This window comes from Triticum aestivum, chromosome 5A, assembly GCF_018294505.1.
Source record: "Triticum aestivum cultivar Chinese Spring chromosome 5A, IWGSC CS RefSeq v2.1, whole genome shotgun sequence".
Lineage (NCBI taxonomy): Eukaryota > Viridiplantae > Streptophyta > Magnoliopsida > Poales > Poaceae > Triticum > Triticum aestivum.
Genome location: NC_057806.1, coordinates 711,923,971 through 711,935,807, shown reverse-complemented (window position 1 = coordinate 711,935,807; position 11,837 = coordinate 711,923,971). Strand labels below are relative to the sequence as shown.

General features: G+C 50.0%; 1 pseudogene; it reads right to left on the bottom strand.

Annotated features, from left to right (window-relative positions):
* Positions 1-11,189: 11,189 nt before the first annotated feature.
* Positions 11,190-11,328, bottom strand: LOC123109289 (uncharacterized; annotated as a pseudogene).
* Positions 11,329-11,837: the final 509 nt, after the last annotated feature.

Here is an 11,837-nt window from a genome sequence, read left to right as displayed (position 1 = left end):
CGGGCGAAAAAGGATATGAACAACCAATAAGCGCACTACTCACAAAGCACAAAACATCGTAACCGCATATGCAACCCTCCTAATGCACAACGATGGCGACCCTCGATACTTGTACAACACATCGGAACTCCTGACGAGAGCACCGACATCGATACAAACTGAGCACCCTCCATCATGAAATCATGGACGCCTTCAGGATGGCGCCACTTTTCTAACTTCTGCTCCTCTTTGATTTCACACCGTTTAGTTTCTTCTTGAGGAGGCAACCTGTTAAGAAAATTATAAAACTCATTGTACTTTTTGATATAGTTATCGTCAACTAAGAGGCTCCTAGGAACATGCACCAACATACCCGCCCCATTGACATCATTAATAGGATCCATCGATACAACATCAACAATCATAGGCACCACTGACACGATGGACTCAGATGTCTCCAGTTCTTTACATGGCATAGTCGAAACCTCCCCTCGCATGAGGTCGTCGATGAGTTCACCTCCAAATGATCTAGGAACAGAGACGAAGCCGAGCTCGGGCATAGTTCCTGAAGCTCGGGCATGATCTGCACGACCGAAGCCACAAGCATGGTGATGGGATCACCCTCAGTGATAGACAACACAAGGGACAAGATAGACACCGACAATGAGTTGTCTCCAATACGAGGGGAGAAACATCCATGAAGCTCTGCCTCTTCATCCTTCATGAAGCCAACACAGCCCACACCGGCAGGACACGGCGTCGGTGACCAAGGGGAGATCCTGCTCAGAGCAGCCTTTGCCCGCGCTTGCAAAGTTTTATATTTGTAAACAAGGGTGAACGAAATGCCTTGGTCTTTTTTTTGACAGTACGTGGTCGGTCGTTAGGGCATCTCCAGCCGTTGGCCCCCCAGGGGGCGTCTAAAAGCGCCTCCTGGGGGTGAGCCGGCGAAAAAAATGGCACTGGGGGCAAGTCGGTCCCCAGCCGTCGCCCCCAGGCGCGTATTTAAAAAAAACAGAACCGTTCGGCGAAGTTATGATAAAAACTAGTTAAATTTCGGCCAAACATTACAAATTTCGGCGAAATTCGGCCAAACATTACATGAACCTAATCTAAAAAAAGAAATGGGCTGAAGTCGTCGCCGCCGTCGCCGTCATCGTCGGCGGCGGCCTTCTCCTCCTTGACGCGGGCGCCCCTGCTGGACCCCTCCCCGGCGTCGCCATGGCGAACAGGCGGCGGCGCGTAGTCGTCGTCGTCGCTGTCGCACAAGACGACGACCCCGCCTTCCTCGCGGCCGCGTCGGCGCTCCTCGAAGCGGCGTAGGGCGGCGCGTTGGCGCTCCTTCTCCTTCTCGCGGCGCGCCTTCTCCATCGCAATGGAGTCCTGGCGCGCCCATTCGAGGGCAGCGTCGTCGTCATCGTCGAACTCGGCCTTCACCGGCGCCAGCCCCGGCTCCGTCTTCACCGGCGCCAGCCCCGGCTCCGTCTTCACCGGCGCCAGCCCCGTCTCCGTCATTGGCTTGACGAAGCGCGGAGGAGCCGACGAGGGGGCGCGCCGGCCGCCCTCGTTGATGACGATGCTGGCGCTGCGAGTGCGCCGACCGAGCGGCGTCTCCGCCGCGGGCTCGGCCTTGACGCCGAGCAGCGCCGGAGAGCCGGAGGAGTGTGAAGAAGAACAGGATGAGGAGGAAGAAGAGGAGGCGTCGAACCTCCTTGGAGCCCATGGCCCGGCGCGTCGGTGCTGCGCCGGGGCGGCCACCCTCGCCGGGGGGTACGCCAACGGCGGGTCGTTGCCGCCCTCGTGGTACGTGAGCACGCCCTCGAGTGTGCGACCGGGGACGCCCCACCAGAGGTGGCGTCCCTCGCTGTTCTGCCGGCCGCCGACCACCGGCGCGCCGTTGGTGGACGCCAAGCGCTGCTGTTGGCGGCGCTCGAAATATGCCGCACAAGCCGCGTGGTTGTCGGCGGCGTACTAGGGGAGGGAGAGCTCGGCGTCGGTGAGGGACGCGCGCACGATCTCGACCTCCTCGGCAAAGTACCTCGGCTTCGCCACGGCGTCGGGCAACGGGGGAATGGGCACTTCCCCGGCGCTGAGTCTCCACCCCGTCGGCCCGGCGCGCATGTCCGGCGGCGCCTGGATGTTCGCCTGGAACAGGAGCCAGGACTCCTGTTCGCGGAGCGAACGGCGGCCGAAGCCGTTGGCCGCCGCCGTATCTCCGGGGAAGCGTTCTGCCATGGCGAAGGCGGGGCTGGGCGGGCTCGGGAGAGGTAGAGGGAGGGGCTGGGCGGCGGCGCTCGGGGAAAGGTAGGGAGTGGAAGGGCTGGACGGTGGCGAGGGGCGGGGCTGGTGTGGGCGCAGGTGAGTGGAGGCCGCCGGCTTTTATAGCCGGGCCGCGCCCGTGTGTACGCGTGCGAGGGAGTGGAGGCGTCGGCGCGCCGTCTGTGAACGCGCCACCCGTGAGGAATCAATGGCAAGGCTGACCGGCGGCAGCCTTGCCATTGATTCCCCGCGGGAACCGAGGCCGTTGGGGGAAGACGAGGCGCCGAGTCGCTGACGCGGCTGGCCCGCGTCTTTTTCGCGCCAAAACAGCTCGCCCCGGCGCCCCCGAACGCCCCCCAGCGCGCCGGGTTCGGCCTGGGTCCGCCGGCGCTGTTTTCGGCCCAAGCCGGCGAAAATCGGGCTCCTGGGGACGCGACTGGGCCGTTTTTTCGGCGCCGGCGCGAAAAAATCGCCTGGGGAGGCCTTCCTGGGGCGCGGCTGGAGATGCCCTTAGGATTCTAATAACATGGTCAGGAATTTGAGGATAATGTATTCTTTTTTTCGTTCTCGTGCACTGAACGACACGAACTACGGCGATGGCTACAAGCCCGGCCGAAGCCGTCTCGAAATTGTATCCGTATTGATGTGGGATCCGGCTTGCCTGCTCCCTTCTCATGCTCCCATCCGTGCTCCCACTTCATCCTACGGCTGTCTTTTTTTCCTTTTTCCTTTCTAATCTAATCATCTCCCCCCCTGATTTTAAGAGGGTGGGGCCGGGCCTTATTTTGTCCAATCAAATCAAGCCACATATGCGGGAGCACGGATGAGCACACGGGGAGGGAGCAGGCAAGTCTCGTCCATTGATGTGGTCTTTTACAGATATATAAGATATTTTTTTTGAACAGATGAGATCTTTTTGCAGACCGTTTCCATATCGAGTCGGATTTCCTTTCCCTCCTCCACTCAGATTCCCCTGGATCCCAGCTGGGCACCTATATATTACGACGTAGGTATGCGACGCAGCTTTCATCATCAGTAAATCATCAGTAAATCACTACCACCGGCACAACACTAAATCGAATCGAACCATGGCGGCGACTTTGCGGCCTTCTCATCATCAGTGGGCCGACCTCCTGCCGGAGCTCCTAGGATGGATCATTGCCCACCACCCGCGCCCCGACGACCGTGCCCGCTTCCGTGCCGCGTGCCGTCCATGCCACCTTGCCGTGCGCCAGCATAATCGTCCGCAGCTGCCGTGGATCATCTACTCGGATGGCACCTTTGTCACCTTCCCCGATCACGGTATTAACCATGGCCTATCCTTCCCCGACGACATGACCTTCGTTGGCTGTGTGTCACAGCTGGCTCGTCTTTTACCGCATCGCCGACTGGTGGCGTCGTAGCTATCTCTTGTACAACCCTTTCACCAAATCAACGGTGCCGCTCCCAGGGCTTGACTATGCTACTGACGACACCTCTTACCGGTTCGAGGTCAGGAAGGTAATCATGGGGTCGACCAAAGATGATATCGTCGCGGTAACGACTAACAATTGCAATTACCCAATCATCTTGTGTCGCCCTGGGAAAGCCGGCGCATGGTGGCCCCGTAGGGGCGAGATGCCATATGCATCCATATTTGATGTCGTGTTCTGCAAAGACAACCTATGTGGGATCACTAAGAGCAATGATCTTGTTGTGATGGATATTGATCAAGACGACAAGGGAATCCCCTTTGTTAAGGATATAAAGTATGTTATCATGCACCCATCAGGTGATGATGATGATGATGAGGAGGAGCGGGACGACGAAGACGAGTACGAAGACGACGGAGAAGTGTTGATCAATGACGAGGTGGAGTACAACGAGACATCAAGCATCGACGAGGACGGCGAAGAGTTGGACGATGCATCGATTGTCAACGATGACTCTGACGATGATAATGTAACAATGAACAAACTGGCGAACAAGGACAACAACTTTAACATTGATGACCACAAAGAAGTGTCCAGCAATGAGGGTGAAGAAGACGTGGATGATGGAGATTACGATGATGGGTCGGGTATCTTAGGTGATTCATTTTTTGAAGGCATGATACCAAACGACTCTGACTACAGGGTTCCGGACGGCAACGAGTATGCACATGGAGAAGACCTAGATGGAATCGTGACCAGTCGACATCTCTTTGAGTCGAATGACAAGTTACTCATGGTAAGGCGGCGAAAATACGTGCCTTATCTCTCTCGTCCTTACAATCTTAAGGTTGAGGTTCTGGAGGCGGACATCAATGCCAGCGTATGGATTCCTCATACAGACGGCGTGCAAGGTGCATTTTTCATGAGCAAACATTATTCAATACATGTTCCCACATACAAAGATGTGGCAAAGAAGTTTATCCACCACTTTGTAGATGAGCATAATGTGGGGGTCGATTCAAAATCGCGACAATTTAGTCTAAGTGAGGGTAAGCCGATGTGGATTTCCCCACAAGAGCCAGTTGTATGACATAAACATTAGTAGCGTTTTCTCTCTTTTGCCTTCATAATGGGAGGTGTAGATTATAGTACATGTTTTTATCCGCCACTTTGTCGATGAACATGAGATGCGCTTTGAATCTAAATCTCGACGGTTTACTCCATAGGATGGCAAGCCAATCGTGGTTCTTCCCGCGAGAGCCTGATTGTATGACAATAATAGTGTTTTTCTTCTTCTTAGTGTAATAGAAGGTGTAAACCATGATGCATGTACTCCGTCTGTTTCTTGTGACTGTGCATATAAGATTTTTCTTAAGTCAATTTTCATGAATTTTGATCAAGTTCATAAGGAAAAGTATCAGCACTGGAAATGCGAAATCAATATTATTAGAGGCATCATGATATTAATTTTCATATAATATTACTATAGTGCTACATAGATGTTGATGTTTTTCAATATAAATTGTGTCAAATTTTACAAAGTTTGACTTCAGAAAAACTTTATGTCAATATTTCATTTTATAAATCTCTACTTTGTTTGTTGTGTCTTTATGTGTGTTTGCGACGTGGCAAAAGGTTCCATGGTAAACTTCAGACGTTAGTGTGTTTCATGTTTATATAGGCAATGATGACCAGAGCCTCCGGTGTAGGCGCTGGGAACGGAAGCCGCCCCGTGGTCGCCGCATGTTTGGTCTGGTAATTGCAATCCGTGTTGATCGTATTGATCGAAAAAGAAGAAAAAGAAGAAGAAGAAGAAGAAGATACGAGTGAGCCAAAAGGAAACCCACTTCAATATATACGGCCGTGTGTATGACAACGTACGTGCTGGACCGGTCCATACCAACCCGGTCGAGGCCTCTTCGTATTCATCGTGTTGACGTGGCCTCTTCCACGCAAACCCCCGGATACAATCCAACACCTCCAGGTATATGTAAACGACCCATCGCACTACATAGATACTCCCTTCGTTCGAAATTACTTGTCATAAAAATGAATGTATTTACAATTAAAATACATCTAGATATATTCATTTCTTGGACGAGTAATTCCGAACAGAGGGAGTATAATTAAACGGCGCCGCCGGCGAACCAGCAGATCGACTTGATCGAGCCATGGCGTCGACATCGCGGCCTCTTAGCGGTCTGCCGATCTCCGGTCGGAGCTCCTAGGACTGCTCATCAGCCGCCTCCCCTTCCTCGACGACCAGGCCCGCTTCCGTGCCGTGTGCCGTCCGTGGCACTCGGCTGTGCACGAGCACGTGCACCCCGAGCTGCCGTGGATCATCCACGCGGATGGCACTTTTGTCGACTATGACTATGGTTTTCACAGGCGCGTTCCTTTCCTCGACGACACGAGATTCATAGGCGCCCACAGCAGCTGGCTCACGCTCTACCGCACCGATGCCAACACCAGGCGGCACAACTATCTCTTGCACAACCCTTTCACCAAGGCCACCGTGCCGCTCCCCGGGCTGGACTCTGTCGTCAGAAAGGTCTTGGACCGCTTCAAGATCCGGAAGGTGCTCATGCGGTCTGATCAAGATGATTTTGTCGCCGTGACGACCAACAATAGAAATTATCCCATCATCTTGTGTCGTCCACGAAAGCCCGGTGTATGGTTGCCTGAACGGGGAGATATGCCCTATGACTCCATATTTGACGTCTCTTTTCTTGACAACGATCTCCATGGGATCACCGTTAAAAAGGAGCTTGTCGCGTTGTACCTTGACAAGGATGACGATGGTTTACCCAATGTTATAGGTGTTGAGTGGGTTATTGGTGATGACAAGGCGGTTGAGCAAGATGACGGAGAAGCATGGAGTGAAGAAGAAGAAGAAAGAGAAGAGATGGGATACAATGAGGACAAAGACGATAAAGAAGTTTCGAGCAATGGCGACAAATTAGAGGTGGATTACAATGATGCGACAAGCCACGATGCGGTGGACGAAGAAGGATTGAGTGTCACATGTGAGTCCAATGATGATGGTGCAGTAGTGAACAAACCCGAGAACAACAACGATACCTTTGGCAACGATGCCCTTCAAGAAGTCTCGAGCAACGACGGTGAATATGAGCCGAAGAGCAAGACTACAGCAAGGAATCAACTGTCCTAGATGGTCCATCTGATGACTGCGTTATCGATGATGATGATGACAATGATGATGACGAGGACGAGGACGACGACGATGATGATGAGGCGATATCGCAATTCTTGGATGACGGGGTCGGATATTACGAAGATGATTGTTTGATGCCGGATGGAAAGGAGGATGAGGACGACTATTACGGGTGCGATGATGGCATGCCATGCGAGAGGGACTACATAGTGACTAGTCAATATCTTATTGCGTCAAATGGTAAGTTGCTCATGCTAAGGCATAAAGAACACATACCTTATTCATCCAGAAGCTACACACTCGAGATGGATGTTGTATGAGGAAGCATAGAACCCTTTGTCTCGGGCCGCAATGTATATATATGGCCAATGCCTTGATGTACAAGTTTGAGAGATCGATCATGATCCTCTCGGGAGGTTACAGAAGATACAGGAGAGAAGAAGAGATAGATAGGGATACAAGTTAAACCACTTTCCTATCCCTATACAACTTGTATTCTAACACTCCCCCTCAATCTAAACCCTATTTGCCAAGGTTGAGATTGTACTTGAAATCATCAAACCTCCTCATTGTCAGAGGCTTTGTGAATCCATCAGCAATTTGATCACCTGTTGGAATGAACCTTATATCAAGCAGTTTGCGCGTTACTCTTTCTCTGACAAAGTGAAAATCAACTTCAATATGTTTTGTCCGTGCATGAAAAACAGGATTAGCTGAAAGATAGCTTGCACCAATGTTATCACACCATAATCTTGCAGCCCGTGGAACTTTAATTCCAAGTTCATGTAACAATGTCTGAATCCATATTACTTCAGCTGTTGCATTAGCCAAAGCTTTATACTCAGCCTCAGTGCTTGACCTTGAGACTGTTGCCTGTTTTCTTGCACTTCATGACACAAGGTTTGTTCCCAGAAATACAGCAAAACTACCTGTTGACCTTCTATCATCAGCACACCCTGCTCAATCTGCATCAGAGTAAGCTGACACAAGCATAGATGAAGACTTGACAATCTGAAGACCAAGTCCCTCTATAAACTTGAGATACCTCAAAATCCTTTTGACCGCTGTCCAATGAGAAGTAGTAGGAGCATGCAAGTATTGACATACTTTGTTAACATAATATGAAATATCAGGACGTGTAAGAGTCAAGTACTGTAATGCACCTACAATGCTTCTATAATTTGTTGCATCATTTGACCCAAGTGCTTCTCCACTTTCAACAGTAAGCTTTTCTGAAGTAGAGATAGGTGTACTGACTGGCTTACACTTTTCCATACCTACCCTTCTGAGAATATCAGTGGTATATTTTTGTTGTGTAAGAAGTATGCCATTCTTTACCTTCTTGACCTCAATTCCAAGAAAGTAATGTAGATCTCCTAAGTCTTTAAGAGCAAACTCCAGCTTTAAATCCTTAAGCAGACAAGTTGTAGCATCTGGTCTTGAACTGGCAACAATTATATCATCAACATAGACAAGAACAAATATAGTAACATTGTTCTTATTGTAAAAGAATAATGAGGTATCTGCCTCTGATGGTGTAAACCCAAGCTTTTGTAACTGTGTACTTAGCCTTGAGTACCAGGCTCTTGGGGCCTGTTTTAACCAATACAAAGCTTTGTCCAACTTACAGACATAATGTGGTGTATTTTTGTTTTCATATTCTGGTGGCTGCCGCATGAACACTTCTTCCTCAAAAACACCATGAAGAAACACGTTCTGAACGTCTAGCTGTCGTAGGCTTCAACCTCTGGAAATAGCAATAGACAACACAAGTCGAATAGTAGCTGATTTAATAACAGGGCTAAAGGTATCCTCATAATCTATACCAAACCTTTGTTTAAACCCTTTTGCAACTAGTCTAGCTTTGTATCTGTCTATGCTTCCATCAGCTTTTTTCTTAATTTTATATACCCATTTGCAATCAATCACATTGGCATCCCTCTTTGGTGGAACTAATAGCCAGGTTTTGTTTTGAATAAGTGCATCATATTCAACATCCATAGCCTTCTTCCAATCCTTGTGTGCAAGAGCATCATGCAAATTTGTTGGTTCACCGATACTTGTGAGAAAAGCACGGTTAAGTTTATCATACCTGATTGTACCATCCGTATATTTCTTTTCCTTGACAATACCTGACCGAGACCGTGTATGACGGAGGGGAACTGGTGTTGCTGCAGGTCTGGCCACAGAAGATCCCGAAAAATCTGGTTCTGCAGCAGAAGTATCGTCCACAGAAAATCCGACCGGATCCTCATCCGACACAGGAGCAGACGCGCTCTCCCCCTCGCCAGCAGCATCGGGACTCGTGGCACGGGGTGAGTCACTCCCATGCGAGTTGGTGGGCTCCGCGTCTGGGAAGCTGTCGGCCACCCGGTCGGTTGCCGCGGGAGACGCGAGGCGATCCTCCTGGGATCCCGCGTCCGTCAGTCTGCGGCGTGAATCAGCCTCGGATCATGCGGCTGTCTCGGATCGCGCGACTGCAGCACCAGGCGAATCTGCCTGGGATCCCGCGCCTGATCCTGTCTTGGCTGCATCTATACACATAAAATCACGCCCTGTTGCTACACAACCAACACCAGATTCAAAATTTTCCATGGAATTTTCCACATGATCAGTTCTGATTAATTCACCCCCATGATCAGAAGAAGATAGAGGATCAGAAAGGAGGGAGATTTCAGCACACAAAAGAGCTCCGGCATTAGGATGAAGTTTAGCAAATGGAAACAATGTTTCATCAAAAATGACATCACGAGAAATATAGATACGGCCTAATGAGATTTCTAGACATTTGTATCCTTTATGAATATTACTATAGCCAAGAAACACACATTGTGTGGACCTAAACTCAAGCTTATGACAATTGTAGGGACACAAATTTGGGTAGCAAGCACACCTAAATTTTTTTAGAGAACTATAGTCTGGTTTTTGGTGAAACAAACGTTCCAAAGGAGTAGTGTTGCCAATGACTCGACTAGGCAGACGATTGATAAGATAAGTAGCCGTGATAAAAGCCTCATCCCAATATTTGAGTGGCATGGATGCATGAGCTAAAAGAGACAAACCAACTTCCACAATATGGCTGAACCGTTCTGTTGATGGGCATGGGGACAAGAAACATGATGAATAATGCCAATGCTACGGAAGAAGGAGTTGAGTTTCTCATACTCTCCTCCCCAGTCACTTTGGACTGCAAGGATTTTTCTATCAAATTATCTTTCAACAAGTTTTTGGAACTCTTGAAAAACAGAAAAGACTTCAGATTTGAATTTAAGAAAATATATCCATGTGAATTTGCTATAATCATCAATAAAACTGACATAGTATTTCTTTCTACCAAAAGAATCTCTTGCATGACCCCATACATCACTGAAAATAAGCTCTAAAGGAGCATGAGACACACTATTTGACGGAGGATAAGGAACTTGGTGACTCTTTGCACATTGACAAGCTTCACAAACTGACTCACTCGGGACTACGTGACAATGAAAGATTGCCTTTATTGACTACTTGCTTGACTATATTTGAAGAAGGATGCCCTAATCTTTGGTGCTACTTGGCTAAGGAGGGCTTGATGGCAGAATGAACTTGGCAATGACGCTTTCGATCAAAGACTCTTGATGTGATGGGGTATAATCCTCCAATGCATCTACCGTGACGGATGAGCTCCCTTGTTGCCCGATTCTTTATGAAAAAATAGGTAGGATGAGTTTCAAAGAAAACATTATTGTCGGAGGTTAAGCGAGACATGGAAGCTAGATTTTTATCGTCTTGTGGAACATGAAGGACATCTTTAAGGACAAGATCACGTTTAAGACCTGTGGAATTAATAGAAGATTGACCAATGTGAAGAATGTCCATACCTCCACCGCTTGCGGTGTGAATCTGATCATTGTCGTGGTACCTCTCTCGGAGGGCAAGCTTCTCTAGCTCGTTTGTGACATGGTCAGTAGCTCCAGAATCAGCGTACCATACCGTGTCACCATCAGCTCCGCTGTGCTCCCGCATTGCTGCAGCAGCGTGCCGTCCATCGGGCACGAAGTCCTCATCATACCGGTGCCAGCAGTCAATGACTTCATGGCCCGGTTTCTTGCACAGCTGACATCTAGGTCAACGACTGTTGTTATTGTTGTTGTTGTTGTTGTTGTTGTTGTAGCCGCCGTTGTAGCCGTTGTTGTAGCCGCCGCCGCGATCACCGCCGTCGCAGTCACCACCACCAGAGCGAGTTTGGCCCTAGTTACTACTGCGCCGGCCGCCGCCGATGTTCCCGCGTCCATGTCCTTGCTGTCCACGCCCACGCCCACGTCCGCAGGAGGCATCGTTGACAGAAGACTGGTGTAGATTTCCTCCTTGAAGCATGTTGAGGCGGGCGTCAAAGCTCAAGAGCTGACTATACAGCTCCTGAACCGTAACAGGTTCGACCCGCGCAGCCAGAGCCGAGATCACAGGGTTGTAGTCGATGTCGAGGCCGGCTATGACGTGGGAGATGATCTCGGCGTCTCCGAGCGGTGCACCAGCACAGGCAACTTCATCTGTAAGGGTTTTAATTTCCCAAGATATTCTGCCATGGTTAGATTACCTTTCTGCAGATTGGTGAGCGCCATCCTCGTGTTGATCTTCTGGGCTTGTGTTTGCGCAACGAACATGGCATGGATGGAGTTCCATACCTCGGCCGGCGTCTGGAGCATTGCAACTTGAGCGAGGACCTCTCGAGACAGAGACCCCATGAGGTACCCTTGGACCTGTTGCTGCTGCGCAAACCAGATCGACCTGGCGTAGTTGAAGACCTGCTGTTCCTTCCCATCATTGGTGACGGTGATGGTGGCAGGGGGCGCCGGACTTGCGGCATCGAGGAAGTGCTCCATCTGTGCCCCCTTGATCTGGGGTAGCACGACAGCCTTCCAGAGGAGGAAGTTCGTCCTTGTGAGCTTCTCTGATGGAGGCGGACCGAGAGAGGGCGAGCTGCTGGAGGTAGAGGATGATGCAAAGGTGGAAGATGCGGACAAGGTAGTCAAAGC